The 23,973-nt window shown below is 47.0% G+C and overlaps 4 non-coding genes across 4 annotated transcripts; 3 read left to right on the top strand and 1 right to left on the bottom strand.

The window, feature by feature from the left end:
• The first annotated feature begins 3,161 nt into the window (after window positions 1-3,161).
• TRNAV-UAC (transfer RNA valine (anticodon UAC)) lies at window positions 3,162-3,234 on the top strand. Its single transcript has one exon. It is a non-coding gene; the product is annotated as a tRNA-Val (tRNA).
• Window positions 3,235-7,628: 4,394 nt separating this feature from the next.
• Window positions 7,629-7,700, bottom strand: TRNAQ-CUG (transfer RNA glutamine (anticodon CUG)). Its single transcript has one exon. It is a non-coding gene; the product is annotated as a tRNA-Gln (tRNA).
• A 4,366-nt stretch (window positions 7,701-12,066) lies between these two features.
• TRNAN-GUU (transfer RNA asparagine (anticodon GUU)) lies at window positions 12,067-12,140 on the top strand. The gene has a single exon. It is a non-coding gene; the product is annotated as a tRNA-Asn (tRNA).
• Window positions 12,141-12,740: 600 nt separating this feature from the next.
• On the top strand, window positions 12,741-12,813 carry TRNAV-CAC (transfer RNA valine (anticodon CAC)). Its single transcript has one exon. It is a non-coding gene; the product is annotated as a tRNA-Val (tRNA).
• The last annotated feature ends 11,160 nt before the right edge of the window (window positions 12,814-23,973 follow it).

The raw sequence follows: 23,973 nt of genomic DNA, 5'->3' as shown, positions 1-23,973 counted from the left end.
TATACTCACCTAGAAGTGAAGGGAACTTCGCTCAGTCTTGTTTGACTTTGTGACCCCATGGACTGGAGCATGCCAGGTTCCAAGAGATTCTCCAGGCAAGAATACTGGAGTGGGTGGCCATTCCCTTCTCCAGGGGATCTTCCCAACCCAGGGATTTAGCCTGGGTCTCTTGCATTGCAGGCAGATTCTTTACCCGCTGAGCCACTAGGGAAGACCCAAACTCACCTGGGGTGACTCAAAATCAACCACATGTCGAGGAGAACATGAGGCACAGCTCTGACACTTAGGCAGTCACAGACTCTTTGGTCAGGTCGGTCAAGTCAGTTTCTCTCCCATTTCTTAACATATCAAACCCAGAAATTGCAGTTTAAAAAAAGGCATACAAATATCAAGGTACCCAAGAGCACTGATTGTTGAATCATAGAGGATGCACATCCAAGTTGTCTTACAGTACAGACAGTACTTATGTACCCAAAATACCACCACATTAAATATTTGCATGTATAATAGGTATAAATCCTATCAGGGCTCAGACTAATAATCTTTAGTTCTTCATTGTATCCTAAAACTGTTTCCTCCCTAATCCAATACACAGAACAGAAAAAAATAGCACTAGTTTTTGGCCAGCCAAAAAACACAGAAAGATGGCTAGTGTTGCCTGGAGATGTATTTTGTTCCAAAAGACTGGACGGAGAGGTTGACTCGAGGAGGAAGGAGGCAAAGGGGAAGCTCTTATTATGAGGAGGAAGTTCACAGCTCCAGAGTGAAAAGATGAAACTTCTTTTTGAAAATCAAGATGTTGAGTGGTAATAAACAAGACAAAGTACTCCTCCAGGAAAATTGAAGAAAGGTCAAGGTTTATGGGTACAGGACCTGAAATGGACTCTGACTCATAAAGGAAGAAAAGAAATCCATAGAAAGTATGTTGAGAGATCACAGAATGGCCAGGAAACCTGGAGAACAGGGCTCTCACAAGGGGCAAGGACAGAATCAGGTGAGGTTAGAACTGGGATGGGTGGAGATGTGTGTTCTTCCCTTTTCCTCCAGCCTGCCCATCGGTCCTGATCTGCAAGCAGAGAACTGGCAATGAAAGGTGGTCCAGCTGTATCGGAGCAAACTGCAAGAGCAATCACAGGAGCCTTTGTCTTGATTCCATTTACAGAACTTTCTAGAAGTATCAAGTTAATTTAAGGTGAAATATATAAGGATAGAGTTTGTCAGATTCTAAGAATAGTGACAACAATATGATTTCACAGCTGATAACATGATTCATCCAGTAGTTTCTAAACCCAGGCACATCTGACAACAAATGCTTACATTCCTCCCATTTTAAAGCAGGAAGAAGGGAGGCACAAGAAATTTTCTTTATTTGTCTAAGGCCACATAAGGACAGAACTATTTTTACAACCCAGAATTTGTGCACAGATAGTTGGGTCTCTCTTCTCAGAAGTGGGTGTATCAAGATTTCTCAGTTGTAGGGATGGGAAGAAGACCAAGAAGAGGAGAGAAGGCAAGAGAGGGAGGGGGGAAGGGTAGAAGCACAAATTCTTTTATTCTCTCCTTCCTCCCCTCTCCGTAGGCCTCCTTGATTCTTGCCTGCACCAGCCCTTTCCCTCCTTCCCCACTCTGCTACCTGGAGTGGAGCAATGTTCAGCTCTAAGGATTCCTGCCCAAGCCTCCTGGGAGGTTTCAATGCCTTCCTCCCAAACCAGCCTTCCCAGCTTGGTTTTGACCCTTTCCCGCTCCCAGGTGGACCTCACAGAACGCAGCCTACACAGGCTGGGATGCAGGAGCTCCATCCAGCTAGCGCTGCAGATTCCAAAACTGGGATAAAGGCTTTTTAAAAAGAACCATCCACTTCGAAAACTTTTCTGTATTTCCCTTCTCAACGGTCTTCATGGGACGAAGGGCTAAAGAAGACAATGTATTCATCCTAGAGCATCCCAGTGAGTGCCCGACTCTGTCGCTGGCGTGCAGACACAGAGCGACCATTCCCGCGACCTCTGTGCTTAGTCGCTAAGTCCTGTCCGACTCTTTGTCACCCCATGGACTTAGCCCGCCAGGCTCCTTGTCCATGGGGATTCTCTAGGCAAGAATACTGGAGTAGGTTGCATGCCCTCCTCCAGGGGATAGTCCCAAACCAGGGATTGAAACTGGGTGTCCTGCATTGCAGGCGGATTCTTACCGTCTGAGCCCCAGGGAAGCCCACTCTGGTGGAAATCGCCTGGTGGACACAGGAAACCTAACACAGCCCCGGAGGCCTATGCCAGGGTGGGCAAACTCTGATTCGTTGGGTGTAGGCGAGGACGTGGGAAGAGCCATCATGGGAGCCCACCGTGTGTTCAGCTGTCCTTGGATCTATTTCGGTTCAAGCCCGCAGGATTGGAGCCCTGGCTCCTGGTATCTCTGGGGGCTCTGGCATCTGTGGTCGGTAGAGGGCACGGAAGTGGCACCGTTTCCCTGGGGGCAGGGGTCTTATCCTAGAAAGAAGTGTCAACTCCATAGACTCCAGGAAAGGCCGGTACTGCTGTCTTCCTAGCGCAATCGACTAGAGCGTTTGGCTGTTAACCGTAAAGGTTGATGGTTCGAGCCCACCCAGGGACGGTGGGGTGGCATTTTAGAGACCACCAAAGAGCCTCCCTTTTGCCAGTAGAACACCAGAAAGTCCAGCGGCGAGCCGGAACGCAGAGAAAGAGCACAGGAGTCAGGTACAAAGGAGCAGCGGAGAGGGCGGGTCCCGGGGGATTGGAAGCATCGATCATTCCTGAGAGCCCAGAGTGCTGACCGCCTGCGCCATGACAAGGGCCACCGCGGCGCGGGACCGCAGAGCGGGAGGGGCGGCGTCCACACTGCTCGGCCACGGAATCTCCTGGCCTCGGACGCATCCACCGTCCCCGCCTCCTGCGGCTTCCGGGAGCTCGGCAATAGGCTGGGGCGACCCCTGAGCTCGGGTGCGGAGTTAAGGGTCTGAGGACTCTGCGTTGGATGCGGGACCCCGAATGCAGCCTGTGGGGGCCCGAGGGTCCTCACTTGAGGGGAGATGAGGAGCCCTAAAGCAGGGCTTCAAGGTTCCTGTTTGAATGTTACCATTTGGTGGTCTGGATGCTGGTGGCAGCATTCGGTATTTCATGGATACAGTGTTAAGTAACGGAGGTGGGCCGGTTTCCGTAGTGTAGTGGTTATCACGTTCGCCTTACACGCGAAAGGTCCCCGGTTCGAAACCGGGCGGAAACAGGTTGCTCTCCCCCCACCTCCGCCAACCCCACCGCCCCACCGCATTTGCATCGGCAAAGGCGAAAGGCAAGGGGTGAGGCAGCAGACTCAGCTATAGGCCGTTGAGGTATTTCCTTTTCTGCTTTCTGACGATTCATCTAACACTCATCTTTCTCCTGAGGAAGCGAAATAACCTTTTTCTTCACAGTTCCTTGGTGGTCTAGTGGCAAGGATTCGATGCTCTCAGCGCTGCGGCCCCTAGTTTGATTCCTGGTCAGGGAAAACTTGCTTTCTTCCAGCGTCTGCACTTACACAAGTCACTCTCTTCCTGCCCGGATCGGAACAGTATTTTGCTTAAAGGTCCAGTGCAGAACATTTCTGCACAGAGTTTCTAAATGCCGCTGAGTCCGGGCCTCAGGGTCCTGGACCTCAGGCTGGCTGTTGGAGCTGAGATGCCGTGAATAGCCTGTGCTGGCCAGCTCTGGCCTCCACTCTTTTCTCCTGGCATGGTAAACCCAGAGTCTTACTTACAGTTTCCATTCAAAGAGAATGTGGGGCTTCAGTTCCAAAAATTCATTCAAAACCAAAACCAAAAGCTTTTGAAAGATACCAAAAGTTTGCAAGATGGTATATTCTGTACCTACGTGGGCAGTTAACATCATATTCTTTCTTTATGTAAGAGTTATGACATCACTTGATAATAACATGCCAACATCTCAGGATCCTTCCTTTACTTTGGAGTCCCTCTCAAAGCTATCTTCTGTGCGACCTGTCTTCCAAGGACAGGAACAGCTTGGCCGTCCAGAAGAGGGCCCTCTTGCCCCTCAGGAACCTGGAATCTGGTCTCTTTTGGATGTAGAGAGGGTATGTGTGTTAGTCGTTCAGTCGTGTCAGACTTTTTGAGATCCCTTTGGACTGTAGCCCACCATGCTCCTCTGTCCATGGGATTCTCCAGGCAAGACTACTGGAGTGGGTTGTCATTTCCTTCTCCAGGGGATCTTCCCAACCCAGGTCTCCTGTATTGCAGGCAGATTCTTTACCATCTGAGCCACCAGGGAAGCCCCAAACAAAAACGACCGCAATGCATTCACTAGGAATCAAACTGGGTCTCCCGCGTGATAGGCGAGAATTCTACCACTGAACCACCAATGCTCCTACTGAGAGGCTTTTTAAGAGAATAACTTAGATGGTGTTTTATTCACCTCTTTTCCAAGTGCAGGCAGGCCTGTCATGCCCTGTGCTTGTAGGATAGTCTAGGCTTTGATCCTCTGCCCTCTGCAGCACTGGCTGCCCTCTGGCCTCTTACAGGTTGCTTTGGTGGGCAGTCAGTGGTGTTTTGATCAGTCTGATTGGTGGAACCACCTTATCCTCACCCCCACTGGCTCAGTCATGTCCTACTCTGTTCAACCCCATGAACTGTAGCCAGTCAGGCTCCTCTCTGTATGGGATTTCCCCGCTACTTTGCTGGAAATCCATTGTGCCGGGAGCCAGTGTGAGGAACTCCACCCGTGGCAAAGGTCATGAGGAAGGAGGCTTGGCATACGCAAAGGCGGGATGGAACCTCAGGAGTCCCCCTGGAAATTCTCGAGCATCTACCCCCAAAACCAGGGTCTGCCTACTTTACTGCTTTGTGCTCTCACCGACACCTCTGACTTTATGGGGGCTGTCCCCCACCACCATCTCTCTCCTGAATAGGTTCTTCAGGCCATTTGTGATTGTTCAGAGCCTCCCAACCATGAGAGGCATGAGATGTTCTAAACTCTGAATACAGATTCCTTTGAGCAGTTAAAAGATTGATTAGAAATTGTATTGGTGAAGGGTTTTTCACTTTTTGGGCCAATGTTTGCTGCTAAGTTTCCATATCCCTTACCTACTGTGTCCCTGGCAGTGCGTTGATTAATATAATTGGTGTAAGTAGTAGTGTTAATGTTTGTAAACTTGGACCCTTGAGTTAATTCTTTTTCTTGTTATAGTCCACCACACCTTTGCCCTATAGGAATGCAACTATCTAATGCTTTTGGAGGGTGGCGCCTGACTAACCACCTTTAGAGAAAAATAAGTTTTCTGAAGAAAGGGTCTTAAAATGTTAACAGGCCTCTGGGCCAGAAGATGATGCAAATCACCTAAACTTTTGCATATGATAAGTTTGCAGGAAGAAAGCCTAGATTACTGCGTAACTCTACCCCTTCCCCCATTATCCTCTATGCATAACTTAAGGTATAAAAACTACTTTGGAAAATAAAGTGCAGGCCTTGTTCACTGAAACTTGGTCTCCTCATGTCATTCTTTCTCTCACCTTTTGGCTGAATTATTCAGCCTCTTTGCTCCACTGAATTTCCTCACTGAGCTATCCTTATTTAACCACTCTTTATATCCTTAATTAACGTTTATTTAAGCAATTGTTTCCTGATCCTCGCTGACACTGTCCCCGCTTCGAATTCCCTGTATCCACCGGGGCTGGACCCCGGCACCATCGGGTCCGTGCAACTGCCCCCTTCTCTCTTGCCTGGCTCCCTGTGTCCTGCAGGGATCATAAAGTGTTCTGTCAGGACACAGAGGTGAAAAGTCCTTCTCTGTGGCTGGTGGAATAGAGAACCAGATGGGAAACGCGTCCAAGGGAGGGGGAGTATCCTCAAGAGCTTTCCAGGACTGTTGAGTGGGTGCTGTCAGGTGGGTCTAAGCCCCAGGATAATAATGCCTAGTCTTGTGTTGTTCTGGCCTTGACCCAGTCCCAGGTCCAGTCTGAATTCAAGCACAGAGGCATCCAGCTTTACCACACATATTCCACTCTCCCTCTCCAAAGTGGGGTAGTGAATCACCTTTTCTATCTCAGTGAATAGAACACATGTGGGTTGTTGGTTTGTTTTTTTTTTCCCCTTGAACTTTCTGATTTGCTGAAATGTAACTCAGGAATATAAAAAAACATATAGATTTAGATAAAGTAGTGCTCTCCATGCTACATATAAGAAAAAATTTCAAATTGATAGTAAGGATGAATCTTGAATACTTTTAACACTCTGCTGCTACTGCTGCTAAGTCGCTTCAGTCGTGTCCGACTCTGTGCAACCCCATAGATGGTAGCCCACCAGGCTCCCCCGTCCCTGGGATTCTCCAGGCAAGAACACTGGAGTGGGTTGCCATTTCCTTCTCCAATGCATGAAAGTGAGAAGTGAAAGTGAAGTCGCTCAGTCGTGTCTGACTCTTAGCAACCCCATGGACTGCAGCCCACCAGGCTCCTCCATCCATGGGATTCTCCAGGCAAGAGTACTGGAGTGGGGTGCCATTGCCTTCTCCTTTTAACACTCTAGATAATTCTAATAATAGATGTATAATTGTATAGAAAATATTTGTCCTGTCATACTCTCAGAGATGACTCCTGGTATGCCTTACCCAGCTTTAATAATTTTGGTCTAAAAACTACTTCATGTTGACTTTCAGATTTTCTAAAAATGTGGAAAATATTGGTGCCGTATTATTATAGATTGTAGAAGTCTTGCATTTATTTTCTATTCAAAATCCTAATGAAAGTGAACTGCCTAAATTTCCTGTATTGCTTTGATTCCCATAAAGTGAAAGTGAAAGTGAAGTCGCTCAGTCCTGTCCGACTCTTTTCAACCTCATGGGCAGTAGCCTGCACCAGGCTCCTCCGTCCATGGGATTTTCTAGGCAAGAGTACTGGAGTGGGTTGCCGTTTTCTTCTCCAGGGAATCTTCCCGACCCAGGGATCGAAACCAGGTTTCCTGCATTGTAGACAGACGCTTTACCATCTGAGCCACCAGGAAAGTCCTGATTCCCATAAGCAAACTCTAACTCCAAAAAAATATTTCCATTTATAATATTCAAATTTATGTGTCACAGAAAATTAAATATACCATATAACATTTTTTCAATGAAGATTAATAAGTATTTTAATTATAGAAATCATAGTTACTTATATTCACCTTTCAACGTGGGGGTAAATGTTTTTAGGTATCATCTAATATGTGAATATCAAACATGACAGCTCATCCCTGGCACCCATTTACTCACAGGGACAACCGTACAGTTACAAGACGGGCAGTGCGAAGCCCCCTCGAGGGGCAGGACTCCGTGAGCTCAGCCTCTGCCTTTCGCTCCGGAGACCCAGGGGACACGACGAGAGGGAGGCACTGGCTGGGCCGCTGCGCCCCTGGCCGGGGCTTGGAGGGCAGAGGAGGGGCTGGGCTCTGATGGCCAGCGATGGGCAGAGCCGCCTGGGTCCAGCGAGGACGCCCCGGGTCGGTCCCACACCTGTCCGCCGTGTCCGTGTGAACCACGCCACTAAGGGTTGCGGGAGCCGGAAGGCGGGTCCTATTAGGGGAATAGGGTTCTCTATTAGAAAAAGTGTTCTTCTAACTAGGGTTCCCTATTAGAAAAAGTGTTCTACCTAGGCAGAAAGGTCCCACCGAGATTTGAACTCGGATCACTGGATTCAGAGTCCAGAGTGCTCACCATTACACCATGGAACCCCCTGGGGAGCCACCTGGTCTCCATCTCCACAGAACGATATCCGCTTTTTTAGCCTCCATATGTCCCACCCATAACCTCAGGGCAGTTCTCCTAAGGCCCTGAGGAGACTCCAATACAGTTGACTCCTGTGGGTGCTCATCCTTCTTGCTTTCTCTCTGCTCCTCTCCTTTGATCGACTCAGCTCACTCTCACCTCAGAAAATGAGGTGAAATCCACCTTGGATTTTGTGCCAGGGAAGACCCCCTTAGCTCTCTATCACCAACTGCATAGTCTGCCTAGGTTAACCAGAGTGTCCCATCCTGAGGTAAAATTTCTACAAATAAGAGTGTTATTTTCCTTTTCTTTGCCTTCACCCTTTTCCCATAGCCCAGAGAGGGCAGACATTGTCAGGCAGGGCAGGAGGCGGGGTTTCCTGGGTCCCTTAGTTTTCTCACGTCGCTGATCACACTCCTAAGCAGCCACCACCTCTTATGTGTAACATATAAAGTGTGTCAGCGGTGGAGTGGGAATGGAGGCAGGAGAACTCTTCTTTTATTCTTCATATATTTCTGATTTGGAGAGGGATAAGTTATTCTCATTGAGTTAGACAATGAAACTAAGCCATGCCCGTGGGGCAACCCAAGACGGGCGGGTCATAGTGGAGAGATTTGACAGAATGTGGTCCACTGGAGAAGGGAATGGCAAACCACTTCAGCATTCTTGCCTTGAGAACCCCATGAACAGTATGAAAAGGCAAAATGATAGGATACTGAAAGAGAAACTCCCCAGGTCAGTAGGTGCCCAATATGCTACTGGAGATCAGTGGAGAAACAACTCCAGAAAGAATGAAGGGATGGAGCCAAAGCAAAAACAATACCCAGCTGTGGATGTGACTGGTGATAGAAGCAAGGTCCGATGCTGTAAAGAGCAATATTGCATAGGAACCTGGAATGTCAGGTCCATGAATCAAGGCAAATTGGAAGTGGTCAAACAAGAGATGGCAAGAGTGAATGTTGACATTCTAGGAATCAGCAAACTGAAATGGACTGGAATGGGTGAATTTAACTCAGATGACCATTATATCTACTACTGCGGGCAGGAATCCCTCAGAAGAAATGGAGTGGCCATCATGGTCAACAAAAGAGCCCAAAATGCAGTACTTGGATGCAATCTCAAAAACAACAGAATAATCTGTGTTCGTTTCCAAGGCAAACCATTCAATATCACAGTAATCCAAGTCTATGCCCCAACCAGTAATGCTGAAGAAGCTGAAGTTGAACGGTTCAAATGAAGACCTACAAGACCTTTTACAACTAACACCCAAAAAAGATGTCCTTTTCATTATAGGGGACTGGAATGCAAAAGTAGGAAGTCAAGAAACACCTGGAGTAACAGGCAAATTTGGCCTTGAAATACAGAATGAAGCAGGGCAAAGACTAATAGAGTTTTGCCAAGAAAATGCACTGGTCATAACGAACACCCAACAACACAAGAGAAGACTCTATACATGGACATCACCAGATGGTCAACACCGAAGTCAGATGGATTATATTCTTTGAAGCCAAAGATGGAGAAGCTCTATACAGTCAGCAAAAACAAGACCAGGAGCTGACTGTGGCTCAGACCATGAACTCCTTATTGCCAAATTCAGACTTAAATTGAAGAAAGTAGGGAAAACCACTAGACCATTCAGGTATGACCTAAATCAAATCCCTTATGATTATACAGTGGAAGTGAGAAATAGATTTAAGGGCCTAGATCTGATAGATAGAGTGCCTGATGAACTATGGAATGAGGTTCGTGACATTGTACAGAAGACAGGGATCAAGACCATTCCCATAGAAAAGAAATGCAAAAAAGCAAAATGGCTATCTGGGGAGGCTTTACAAATAGTTGTGAAAAGAGAAACGAAAAGCAACGGAGAAAAGGAAAGATATAAACATCTGAATGCAGAGTTCCAAAGAATAGCAAGAAGAGATAAGAAAGCCTTCTTCAGCAATCAGTGCAAAGAAATAGAGGAAAACAACAGAATGGGAAAGACTAGGGATCTCTTCAAGAAAATCAGAGATACCAAAGGAACATTTCATGCAAAGATGAGCTTGATAAAGGACAGAAATGGTATAGACCTAACAGAAGCAGAAGATATTAAGAAGAGGTGGCAAGAATACACAGAAGAAATGTACAAAAAAGAGCTTCACGACCCAGATAATCACGATGGTGTGATCACTGATCTAGAGCCAGACATCCTGGAATGTGAAGTCAAGTGGGCCTTAGAAAGCATCACTACGAACAAAGCTAGTGGAGGTGATGGAATTCCAATTGAGCTATTCCAAATCCTGAAAGATGATGCTGTGAAAGTGCTGCACTCAATATGCCAGCAAATTTGGAAAACTCAGCAGTGGCCACAGGACTAGAAAAGGTCAGTTTTCATTCCAATCCCAAAGAAAGGCAATGCCAAAGAATGCTCAAACTACCGCACAATTGCACTCATCTCACACACTAGTAAAGTAATGCTCAAAATTCTCCAAGCCAGGCTTCAGCAATACGTGAACCGTGAACTTCCTGATGTTCAAGCTGGTTTTAGAAAAGGCAGAGGAACCAGAGATCAAATTGCCAACATCCGCTGGATCATGGAAGAAGCAAGAGAGTTCCGGAAAAACATCTATTTCTGCTTTATTGACTATGCCAAAGCGTTTGACTGTGTGGATCACAATAAACTGTGGAAAATTTTGAAAGAGATGGGAATACCAGACCACCTGATCTGCCTCTTGAGAAATTTGTATGCAGGTCAGGAAGCAATAGTTAGAACCGGACATGGAACAACAGACTGGTTCCAATTAGGAAAAAGAGTTCGTCAAGGCTGTATATTGTCACCCTGTTTATTTAACGTATATGCAGAGTACAATCATGAGAAACGCTGGACTGGAAGAAACACAAACTGGAATCAAGATTGCCAGGAGAAATATCAATAACCTCAGATATGCAGATGACACCACCCTTATGGCAGAAAGTGAAGAGGAACTCAAAAGCCTCTTGATGAAAGTGAAAGTGGAGAGTGGAAAAGTTGGCTTAAAGCTCAACATTCAGAAAATTAAGATCATGGCATCTGGTCCCACCACTTCGTGGGAAATAGATGGGGAAACAGTGGAAACAGTGGCAGACTTTATTTTTCTGGGCTCCAAAATCACTACAGATGGTGACTGCAGCCATGAAATTAAAAGACGCTTACTCCTTGGAAGGAAAGTTATGACCAACCTAGATAGCATATTCAAAAGCAGAGACATTACTTTGCCAACAAAGGTCCGTCTAGTCAAGGCTATGGTTTTTCCTGTGGTTATGAATGGATATGAGAGTTGTACTGTGAAGAAGGCTGAGCGCCGAAGAATTGATGCTTTTGAACTGTGGTGTTGGAGAAGACTCTTGAGAGTCCCTTGGACTGCAAGGAGATCCAACCAGTCCATTCTGAAGGAGATCAGCCCTGGGTGTTCTTTGGAAGGAATGATGCTAAAGCTGAAACTCCAGTACTTTGGCCACCTCATTCGAAGAGTTGACTCATTGGAAAAGACTCTGATGCTGGGAGGGATTGGGAGCAGGAGAAGGGGGCGACAGAGGATGAGATGGCTGGATGGCATCACTGACTCGATGGACGTGAGTCTGGGTGAACTCCGGGAGTTCGTGATGGACAGGGAGGCCTGGCGTGCTGCGATTCATGGGGTTGCAAAGAGTCGGACACGACTGAGCGACTGATCTGATCTGAAGTTATTCTTACAACAAGTGTATATTTGTTGAATTTACAATGTGAATAAAAATAACCATTTAAAGAAAACACTCAAATGAGCTATACTCACTTAAACTGAAGTCAATGTCGTTCAGTCGTGTTCAACTCTTTGTGTCCCTAGGGACTGTAGCCTCCCAGGCTCCACCGTCTAATGATTCTCCAGGTAAGAATACTGGAGTGGGTGGCCATTCCCTTCTCCAGGGGATCTTCCAAAATCAGGGATTGAACCAGGGTGTCCTGCATTGTAAACGGATTCTTACCGTCTGAGTCCCCAGGGAAGCCGACTCTGGTGGAAACCGCCTGGTGGACACAGGAAACCGAAGCACAGCCCCGGAGGCCTTTGCCAGGGTGGGCAAACTCTCATTCGTTGGGTTTAGGCGAGGAAACGGGAAGAGCCATCGTGGGAGCAACCCGGTGTTTAGCTGTGCTTGGATCTATTTCGGTTCAAGCCCGGAAGTTTCGAGCCCTGGATCCCCGTTTCTCCGTGAGCGCTGGCATTTGTGGCGGGTAGCGGGCAGGGAAACGGCACCGTTTCTCCGGAAGACAGAGCGCTCACCCCGGGAATGAGTGTCTACTCCAGAGAGAGTCCAAAAGAACCCCGTGCTGCTGTCTCTGTGGCGCAATCGGTTAGCGCGTTCGGCTGTTAACCGAAAGGTTGGTGGTTCGAGCCCACCCAGGGACGGTGGGGGTGACATTTTAGGCAACACCAAAGAGACTCTCTTTTGCCAGGAGGACACCGGAGAAGTGATGCGCCCAACGGACTTTCAGAGAAACACAACAGGAGTCAGGTGCAAAGGAACAGCGGGGAGGGCGCGTCCCGGGTGGATTGGAAGCGTCAGTCATTCCTGAGAGCCCAGAGCGCTGATCGCCGGCGCCGAGAGAAGGACCACCGAGGCGCGGGTCCGCAGCCATGGAGGGGCGGCTTCCACACCGCTGGGTTTCAGGGTCACTGGGCCTCGGGCGCACCCACCGTCCCCGCCTCCTGTGGCTTCCGGGAGCTGGGGAGGTGGCGGGGGCGACCCCTGAACTCAGGGTGCGCAGCTGAGGATCTGAGGATTCTGCGTTGGGTGCGGGGCCCCAAAGGCAACCTGTGGGGGCCCGGGGGTCCTCACTTCAGGGGAGAGGAAGAATCCTAAAGCAGGGCTCACGGGAGCCTCCGTCTCCGCGCCTCAGAGAGCTTGGGGATTCAAGGTTCCTCCTGAGTGTTAAGGTTCCTCTTTGGTTAGTGGTGGCGGGACCTCCGGATTTCACAGACAAATAGTTCACACATAGAGTTTGTTCCGTTTCCGTAGTGTAGTGGTTATCACGTTCGCCTCACACGCGAAAGGTCCCCGGTTCGAAACCGGGCGGGAACAGGGTTCCTCTTTCTTTTTCCCCTCGGGATGTGCCTCCTCATTGGCAAAACCAACAGGCGCGAAAGGCACGGGGTGAGGCACGGGACGCAGCTGGAGGAAGACTTGGTGACCACCTGGAAGTCTCTTTATTCAGCGCTAGGAGAGGCCCCGGAGCCACGTCAGAGATCTGGAGGTGGACGGATTCGCTCATCACCCGCCACTCATCACAGAGCCTGACGACAAAGAAAACTGAGGTTCACAAGGAGAGCAAGACATGGACTCGGCAGCACGCAGCGCTACAGCTAGACCAGGAGGGACCCAGTCCGCTACTTTGTGTCCTTGCCTCAGAACAAAAGCGACGCCCAGGAAAGGAGACGTGAAGGGCGATGAGCAGCGAGGGCAGGGCTGGGAGCCCTGCACAGCATCACACAGCCCTGGGCCGCTGCGATACTGCTTTTCCAGCTTTCTGACTTTCTGAAGGTATATCTTACACTCACCTTTCACCTGGAGAAACTAAAGAGATATTTTATCTAGAGTCCCTGGTGGTCTAGTGGCTAGGATTCGGGGCTTTCACTGCCACGGCCTGGGTTCAATTCCCCATCAGGGAAAACTTTCTATCTTCTAGAGTCTGCACTCATACAACTCTCTCTTCTTGCCCTGATCGGAACTGTATTTTGCTTAAAGGTCCAGTGTAGAACATTTCTGCACAGAGTTTCTAAATGCCGCTGGGTCCGGGCCTCTGGGCCCTGGACCTCAGGCTGGCTGTTGGAGCTGAGATGCCGTGAACAGCTTGGGCTGGCCAGCTCTGGCCTCCACTCTTTTCTCCTGGCATGGTAAACCCAGAGTCTTACTTAACAGAGTTTTCATTCAAGGAGAACGTGAGGTCAGTTCCAAAAATTCATTAAAAACCAAAAGATTTTGTAAGATACCAAACGTTTGCAAGAATACAAACATTCTATATTCTGTACCTAAGTGCCCAGTTAACATCATATTCTTTCTTTATGTAAGAGTTATGATGTTACTTGGTACTAAGATGCCGATATCTCGGGATTGTTCCTTTCCTTTGGCGTCCCACTCAAAGCTAACTTCTGTGGGACCTGTCTTCCTAGGCCAGGGAACAGCTTTGCCCTCTGGAAGGGGGCCCTCTTGGCCCTTTAGGAACCTGGAATCCATTCTCTTTAGAATGTAGAGAAGGTATATGTGTGTTAGTCGCGCAGTCCTTTTGGGCTTTTTACCACCAGTTGGACTGCAGCGTTCCTCTGTCTATGGGATTCTCCAGGCAAGAATACTGGGGTGGGTTGTCATTTCCTTCTCCAGGGGATTTCCCAGCCCAGGTCTCCTGTTTTGCAGGCAGATTCATTACCGTCTGAGCCACCAGAGAAGCCCCAAACAAACAAGACCATAATGCATTGCCAGAGTCCAGCTCCAGCAGCCAGGGATTCAACCTGAAGGGATGAGCAGTGTTGGCGAGAAACTGAGGCAGCCTCTCATTTTTCTTGGACTGCCTGTTTATTTCAAGCTTATAATTCTCTTTTATACTTTTACAAAAGCATTAGGTTGGAGGTTTGATATTTTTAGTTCCCAGAGACCCAGATTTATTTTTCTCCAAAAATCATTGTTGCCCCTCAAAAGGAGTTCCTTCCTCAGCGATTTTCTTATCTACTTTTTCTCATGTGTCCTTGTGAATACACTGTAACTCATGCTAATGTCTGGGCTGCATACCACATTCCTCAGTTTAATTCTTATCTTTCTAAGTCCTGTTTGCCCCTAGTATCCTAAGCTCACTATTTCTTAGAAAGGGCTTCTTGCTAATAATATCTCTGAAGTCCCTAATTTCTATAAGCTATAATAGAATATGCTAACATTACAGCAGTCCTTAAATCTTTAGCTTCTAACTATTTTAATTATTCCTAAGCCCTCAATTCAGCAAACTTCTTAAACACTTTTCTCACAAATGGGCTTCAGATAGCAATCCCTCCCATGGCCTCAAGTTGTGGCCTGTGTGCTCACCCTGGAACACTTTTTTGTAAAAGTCCTTGAACAAATGTCAGTGATTAACTTTATGAATTATTCTTTGAGCACAGCTGCAGAAGGCTTTATGCCTTCTTGTGCTCCTCTCAAAAACAATAAGCACCTTAATATTCTCTTCAGTCAACTCAGCCGAGGAAAGGAAAAAACAAGTCAGAATCACAAGGCCTGACTCCTTCATTCCGGGTCAGTGCATACGGAACAAAGGGAGGGGGTTTAGGGCCGTGCCTCCATTTTGTCAGTAGTGCCTAACGTGGCTCCCGAAACTGCATTGGCTGGGAATTGATCCGGGGTTTCCCACGTGCGAGGTGAGAATTCTACCACTGAACCACCAATGCCACTATAGAGAGCATATTTGCATGGATAGCATAGATGGACTTTTATTCAGGTCTTTCTCAAGTGCAGGGCACTCATGCCCTTTGCTTGTAGGACGGTCTAGGCTTTCATTCTCCGCCCTCCGCGGCACAGGCTGCCCTCTGCCCTCTGGCCTGCTGCGGGTTGCTTTGGCGGGCACTCAGGTGTGCTTTGGATCCGTCTGAGTGGTGGAACCGCCTGCTGCTTGTGCTCACTGGCTCAGTCTTGTCCCATTCTTTGCGACCCCTTGGACTCTAGCCCACCAGGCTCCTCTGTCCATGGGATTTCCATGCTCCTTTGCTAGAAACCCATCGAGGCAGTACAGCTGCCCCCTTGGCTCCTGCCTGGCTCTCCGCGCCCTGCAGGGAGCATAAAGTGTTCTGTCAGGACACAGAGGTGAAGAATCCTTCCCTGTGGTTGGAAGATGAGAGAACCAGATGGGAAATGCTGCAAAGGGAGGGGAATATTCTCAAAAGCTTCCCAGAACTGCTGTGTGGGCACTGTCGGTTGGGTGGCTGCCCTATGACAATAATGCTTAGTCTTGTGTTCTGGCCTTGACCCAGTCCCAGGTCCAGTCTGAATTCAAGCACAGAGGCACCCTGCTTTCCCACACATATGTCATTCTGCCTCTCTCCAAAGTGGAGTTCTGAACCACCTTCTTTATCTCAGTGAAGAGCAACCATGTGGGTCTTTTTTTTTTTCCCTTTAACTTTGTTTTGCTGAAATGTAACTCAGGAATATAAAAAAGGTTTAGCTTTAGATAAATTAGTGCTCTCCATGCTACAAACAAGAATAAAATTCAAGTTGATAATAAGGATGAATCTCAAATACTTTTAACACTGTAAAGAATTCTAATAATTGATGTGTAATTACATAGAAAACATTTGTCCTGTCATGCTCCCAGAGATGACTCTTGGTATGCACCACACTACTTTAATAATTTTGGTCTAAAAACTACCTCATGGTTACTTTCAGATTTATTATTATTTATAAAATTTTGTGTCCCAGTAAATTAAATATACCATATAATATATTTTAAATTAGGATTAAGTCTTTTGATTTAAGAAATCATAGTGACTTAATTATTCCCCTTTCAATATGGGGTCAGTGTTTTTAGGTATCATCTAATATGTGCTTCTAAGCAGCATTTATGAGCCATGACTGAGTTCAAATTTTAAGATATATCATTAACTTTAAGTTATTTGACTGATATTAAATTGGTTCAACTAATGTATACTCTTTGCCTGGAGAATTTCTAATTAAAATAATACTGCCCATATTTTTATAGGTTATATATAGAAGGGCTCTAGCTTAACAGCTTAAGAGAATGTGTGGATATGTTTAGGAGATATTCCTGAATGTAGCCATAACGTCACTTGAAGAAGAGTACAACACATGGACTAAGTTAAGTAAGGACGTGTTGCTTACCTGATGTACTCCTTTATTTAAAGAAAAGAAAAAAATCCTGATTCTTAGTTACCTGCCTTCTAGATCTCAAGTCACCCATTTTCCCATGTGCTAGGTAATTCTTTTTTTACTCATTGCTGGGAGCCTTAGGCGCTGGCAGGCAGATGAACCTGAGAAGAACATGACAGGTTGTTCTCCTGCTGTGATTCTTATTTGTCTTTGTGTGTCTTATTTTTGATGCCTCCTGGTGTGAATGCACCAAGGAGTGGGACCTTGACTTTGCTCCTGATACACCAGTTTTCCTGGAGAAGGGCCTGGTACCTGGTGAGCACCTAGTAAGTGCTTGCTGACTGAAGGACTCCTAATGCACAGTTCTGGAAAACTGATGAAGAGGACAGAATGTGGGTAAGATCCACAGAGGCCTAGACTATAAGGGACAGAAGGACACAAACTCCAAGAGGGAGAGAGAAGGGCAGAGAGAAATGTCCTAGAATTTAGAGACATCCTCGACTGAGTACGGAAAATCCGAAGAGCTCTTCTTTCTTCATGAACTTCAACCAAGGAATCAGTGGAAAGTGAACCAGGAACTCTTAAGGATCCAGGTTTGTACAAGATGTTATTATTGGTGCAGGATTCTGTAGCTTGCAACAATTTGTCTCAAATGAGATAATTTTTGCAGATGTAGCCACGTATAGTCGATATATCATACAGAGACAGTCTCAGGCTTGCAAATGCACCCACATACCGGAGGGAGACCCCTCATTAGATTGTGTGCATCCAACCAAAGCCAAAATACAACTCATGAAGGGAAGAGGATAAATGTCTGGGACCAGTTTTTTTTTTTTCTTTTTCAACTCCTGTAATTCATAAGCTGCTCTGCAAGAGGCTCTCCAGAGTCATTCTGGCTGGTCTTGTCTGGACTCAATGACTTGGTCACCAATGAAAACAGTTACAATTATTAGAATACTTTCCAATCAGCTTGGAAGTTTAGCTGCTGAATAAGTGTAATCTCTGGGAAATCTACACACTGTTTTTTCAATGTACCTCCTGATAGGTTGAGTCAGTAGGGCACAAATTCCTTGGTTAGAGTAACAGACAGGTGTATTGACAATTTCTTGTGATGCCAAGACCATGAAGAAAAAGACTCTTTCCTTGAGTCGGCAAAATACATTGGAATATAAATTAGCACATCTATTTAGGGAAAACTAAGAACATAAAGAGATGCCTTCAGTTTCCAGCAAAGGTGTAGTGACAGAAATCAGATTAACCCTCCTTCCTAAATCTCACTCTCCCCTTTGTCCCACTCTCAAAGGAACAAAAAAGGCAAAAAAACATGAAATACTGATTTCTAAGACACTGGAAATCAGGCAGTGAAGGATAGCAAGCCTTGAGAGGTGACAAACAAACAAGGTGAGTCTTGCCATTGGCCCAGCTTCCTGCTTTCAGTGAGTTCCCACGCTGGGCACCAAGAGGAGGATTTCAGGTAGTGTTGGTGGACAGCAAGGCAGCAAGAGTTCACAGGACAAAGATCCAGTGATTCTTATTTGCAAAGCAGAAGCAGAGCAAAGGCATGGATATCAATGCGGAAAGGGGAGTTGGGGGAATTGGGAAATTAGGATTTACCTATATACACTATTGATGCTATGTATGACACCACCCTTATGGCAGAAAGTGAAAAAGAACTAAAGAGCCTCTTGATGAAATTGAATGAGGAGAGTGAAAATGTTACCTTAAAGCTCAACATTCAGAAAACTAAGATCAGGGCATCCGGTCCCACTACTTCCTGGCATATAGATGGGGAGACAGTGGAAACCATGGCAGACTTTATTTTTCTGGGCTCCAAAATCACTGCAGATGGTGACTGCAGCCATGAAATTAAAAGATGCTTACTTCTTGGAAGGAAAGTTATGACCAACCTAGACAGCATATTAAAAAGCAGAGATATGACTTTGCCAACAAAGGTCCACCTAGTCAAGGCTATGGTTCTTCCAGTGGTCACGTATGGATGTGAGATTTGGACTATAAAGAAAGCTGAGCACAGAAGAATTGATGCTTTTGAACTGTGGTGTTGGAGAAGACTCTTGAGAGTCCCCTGGACTGCAAGGAGATCCAACCAGTCCATCCTAAAGGGGATCAGTCCTGGGTGTTCATTAGAAGGACTGATGTTGAAACAAACTCAAATACTTTGGCCACCTGATTCAAAGAGCTGACTCATTTGAAAAGACCCTGATGCTGGGAAAGATTGAGGGCAGGAGAAGGGGACGACAGAGGATGAGGTGTTTGGATGGCATCACCGACTCAATGGACATGGGTTTGGGACTCCAGGAGTTGGTGATACACAGGGAGGCCTGGCGTGTTATGGTTCATGGGGTCGCAAAGAGTCGAACACGACTGAGCAAGTGAATTGAGCTGAACTGGTACAATAAATAACAAATGAGAACCTATCCTATGGCATAGGGAATTACTGGATCCTCTGTGGGTACCTAAATTTGAAGGAAATCCAAAAAAGAGGGGATATATGTATATGTATAGCCGATTCATGGTGCTATACACACAACATTGTAATTAACACATCGGAAAACAGCTATACTGAAATAAAAGCTAATAATAAAAAAGAAACATGAAGAAAAGTCCCATGATGAGAGAGAGTGGGAGAGAGAGAGAATGCTGGGATATGAAAGGGTCTCCCTCAAGTACTCAGCAGAGTAATGATCGGGGTATCCTTATGAAGAAAGTGCCTGAGGCCAAGGAAAGAACATTTTTAAAAGATCCTGGAACAACTCCTGGTGCTCACACAGGACAAGCAATTGTATGTAAGTGATCTCCCCACACAGACTGGACTACTTATAACTCATGGGCCATTGGGAAGAACATTCAAAAAACTCTTGTGATGGACAGGGAGGCCTGGCTGTTAAAATACTGCACTCAATATGCCGGTAAATTTGGAAAGCTCAGCAGCAGCCACAGGACTGGAAAAGGTCAGTTTTCATTCCAGTCCCAAAGAAGGGCAATGCCAAAGAATGTTCAAACTACTGCACAACTACGCTCATCACACATGTTAGCAAAGTAATGGTCAAAATTCTCACTGTGAGGCTTTCACAGTGTGTAAACTGAGAACGTCCAGATGTGCAAGCTGGATTCAAAAAAAGGCAGAGGAACCAGAGATCAAATTACCAACATCCATTGGTTCATAGTAAAAGCAAGAGAGTTCCAGAAAAACATCTACTTCTGTTTTATTGACTATGCCAAAGACTTTGACTGTGTGGATCACAACAAACTGTGGAAAATTCTTCAAGAGATGGGAATACCAGACCTCCTTACCTGCCTCCTGAGAAATCTGTATGCAGTTCAAGAAGCAACGGTTAGAATCGGACATAAAACAACGGACTGGTTCCAAATTGGGAAAGGAGTATGTCAAGACTGTATGTTGTCACCCTGCTTATTTAACTTCTATGCAAAGTACATCATGTGAAATGCCAGCCTGGTTGAAAGACAAGCTGGATCAATATTTCTGCAAGAAATATCAATAACCTCAGATATGCAGATGACACCACGTTTATGGCAGAAAGCAAAGAGGAAGTAAAGAGCCTCTTGATGAAAGTGAAAGAGGAGAGTGAAAAAGCTGGCTTAATATTCAACATTCAAAAAACTAAGATCATGACATCCGACCCCATCACTTCATGGCAAATAGATGGGAAAACAATGGAAACAGTGAGAGACTTTATTTTCTTGGGCTCCAAAGTCACTGTAGATGGGGACCACAGCCATGAAATTAATGCTTGCTCCTTGGAAGAAAAGCTATGACTAACCTAGACCAGCATATTAAAAAGCAGAGATATTACTGTGCCAACACAGGTCCCGCTAATCAAAGCTATGGTTCCTCCAGTAGTCATGTATGGATGTGAGAGCTGGACTATAAAGGAAACTGAGTACCAAAGAATTGATGCTTTTAAACTGGTGCTCGAGAAGCCTCTTGAGAGCCCCTTGGACTGCAAGGAGATCCAACCAGTCCATCCTAAAGGAAATCAGTCCTGAATATTTATCAGAAGGATTGATGCTGAAGTTGAAGCTCCAATATTTTGGACACCTGATGGGAAGAGCTGACTCAGTATAAAAGTCCCTGATGCTGGGAAAGATTGAAGGCAAGAGGAGAAGAGGATGGCTGAGGATGAGATGGTTGGATGGCAACACCGACTCAATGCACATGCATTTGAACAAACTCCAAGGTTTGGTGATAGACTGGGAAGCCTGGAGTGTTGCCATTCTTGGATCGCTACTGAACTGAAGAAATTGGGGAACAGTTCCTTACCACCGGAATGCTCCATATGGCCTCCAACCAGCCCATCTTTCTCTGCTCTGAGTCACCTTGTAGAACAAGCCACAGTCAGTGAATCCAAGAGGGCACAGGACAAAGCTGACTGCAGGATACTTTTACCTCCTGATATCCCCTCACATTTTCATCTGGGCCCTACATCGTCTCTACCCGTGACACCTATTATCTCTCTGAAAACCAAGAAGTTCATCCCTTGTGAAGACCCTTCGCTTTCCCTCACCCCAGCACACCTGCGGGACAATCTGATTTGAGTCAGAGAACTAAAGGGAACGAATTCAACTCTACAGCCCAAGACACAATGATGGAAGAGGGTCAGGCTCTGCGGATTGAGCTGATCCAGGAGGAAAAGCAGCCAGTCCTGGAGCCGCTATCGGGGGAGGCCCCAAAAGCAGGTCAAGATATGGGAGTAGATGGACCCGCCCATCACCGGCTGAGAACCAAGTGGCCCCTGCTTCACAAGGAAACAGGTTCAGAAAGAGAGCTGGACCTCTCACCACACCTGGATTCTAGGTCTTCCCGCACGACCTGCGGAGCCTACCTTGTCCAGTTCTTGGATGAGGCTGAGCCTCTGATCCAGGGGTTGGGTGGCGGTCGTTGCACTTTGTCACATCTTCGGGACAGGAGATGGATCCGTCCCCTCGGCGCGCTCCACTCGCCGGCTCTGAAGCCCTGGGCCTACCATTTCTGCTGCAGGGAGCCCTGTGTCTGTGGTCCCTCGGGCATCCGCTGTGCGTTCACCCTGACGGGGAGAGGACCACCTCACCCTCGTCCCGTCCCAGTGGGACGTCAGCATGCCGGACGCGACAGAAAACGATGAATCCGCTCCTCTGTCTGGACGTGGGAGGTGCGAACTAGGACCTGCAGGGGAGGAAAGCAAGGCGAAATCTCAAGAAACGCCCTGATCTAAAGCTATTTTCAAGTCCGCCTCTTTGGCAACTCAGGCCTCTAGCGCGATTGAGGGTGCTGTCGCGCGGTCGCACTCTCGACCGCACTCAGAGTCCACGCGGAACCAGGAGGAGCCCTGCGGCCTAGGGGCCGGTGCACATGCAGCCCGCGCCTCCCTGGGGGTCTGAGCCCCTGTACCTCAGACGCGAAGGCAACGCCGCACTGAGAAAAGGAGGAAAGCCACTGCTGGAGAAAAGGGCACATGCATTCCCCAAATTGAGAAGCTCTACTGCTAAAGGAAACCAGAGACAGACACACATACAGACACCATTGCATTAAAACCTTTCAGCGAAAAGAAACTCTGCGTGCTGTGAGGGAAATACGAAAACCCTTCAAGACACCTGCTTTCTGAAGTAAAAAAAAAAAAAAAAAAAAGCCGGTATCTGTGTTAAATTCGCGCTCCACGACCTGTTGAACTGCAAAATTATAAAAGGAAAAGAAGAGGCGTTTCAGACATTGTAAAATGTAAAACAAAGCCGTCCTTCAAGAAGAATCTCAAGTTTGGAATGAAGACATCAGATCTGCGTGGACCGCGCCTGGCTCCTCCGCGGCTTTATGCTGGGCCTGGTAGGCAAAGGAATTCAACAAATGACCAAGCCTCAGCCTTTGCTGCGGTTCCTGCTAAACGTGAAAGTGTTATGGAAGCCTGGACTGAAACTAGAGGACTAGAATCAGCCACAGACCCAGGAATCTGAGGAACCCCCGGTGCCAGGCGGCGCCGGAGAAGCGCTGCTGTAAAAGGCCTGCTAGAGAGGAGCGCACGGGTCAGGCGGGGCAGAGGGAACGGCGGGTCCTTTGTTTCCCGAGTGGGATTTGAAGCGTCGAGCCTCGTCCCCGCTGGCGCCATGAAAAGGGACTTTAAGGCACTAGATCTGCCTCTGGAAGGGCTGTCCACCTTGACGGACGTGGGGCAACCTGGGCTCAGAAGCACCTTACCCACCCCACCCCCATCCCCACCCCCGCTCCTGAGGCTTCTGAGAACTGGGGAGTCAGCGGGGTGACCTCTGTGCTTGGGCGCAAAGCTGGCACACAAGGACCTCGCCCCGAGAGAGACGAGGAACCCTAAATCAGGCCCTTTCAGGAACTGCAGATCCTTACTTGACGGATTGCCTGTGTTTCCAGAGTCCTCTTCCTTTGAAAATTTGAAGGTCAGGTGTGTCCAAACATGCAATTCTTGGATATGTCACTAGACATAACAGGCCGTGTGGTTTCTGTAGTGTAGTGGTTATCACGTTCGCCTAACACGCAAAAAGTCCCCGGTTCGAAACCAGGCAGAAATAACTCCACTTTCTCCCAAAACTTTTAGATTCATGTTTTAAACACAAAAGAGAGGTCTGCCACGTGGAGTGAGGCTTGGAGTTTCAGCTTCCCCATCAGTCCTCCCAAAGAATATTCAGGGTTCATTTCCTTTAGGACTGACTGGTTTCATCTCTCCTTGACCTGCATACAGGTTTTTCAGGAGGCAGGTAAGGTGGTCTGCTATTCCCATCTCTTGAAGAATTTTCCATATTTTCTTGTGATCCACACAGTCAAAGGCTTTAGTGGAGTCAATGAAGCAGAAATAGATGTCTTTCTGGAATTCTCTTACTTTTTCTATGATACAGTGGAGGGGAAATGGAGGAAAAGGATAGAACCAAATTAATTGGAAAAGTATATGGAAAAGGTTAAATAGAGAGTACTACAAACAACGGAGGAAATTTCATTGGTAAAAGGTGTTTACAGGGTGATGAAGATGAGCCTACTCTTTCATGCATTCTAGGATTCCCAGTCAACCTGCTTTCCTCCAGAGATCCTCTCTGAAGATCACAGACTACCTGGACCTACGTCCTTGTCTGTGTGTGTGTGTGTGTGTGTGTGTGTGTGTGTGTGTGTGTGTACACAAGACACAGAGGAGTAGAGTAGTAGTGGAGCACGGGAGAGGATGCATAGACTAGAAACAATCATACATCATTTACATTGTAAAAGAGTGAGACATGTCCCTGGGTGGGCTCAAACCACGAGCTTTTCGGTTAACAGACGAACGCCCTAACCGATTGTGCCACAAAGTCGGGAGGAGAGTTTCATCCTCACTCCCACAGAAAGCAAGCATACTTATGGAACTGGGAGGAGCCACC

This window comes from Bos grunniens, chromosome 3, assembly GCF_055505025.1.
Source record: "Bos grunniens cultivar Pamir isolate PY7600 chromosome 3, Bosgru_T2T1.0, whole genome shotgun sequence".
Classification (NCBI taxonomy): Eukaryota; Metazoa; Chordata; class Mammalia; order Artiodactyla; family Bovidae; genus Bos; species Bos grunniens.
The sequence above is the reverse complement of the archived record's forward strand: the minus strand, read 5'-3'. Positions and strand labels throughout refer to the sequence as shown.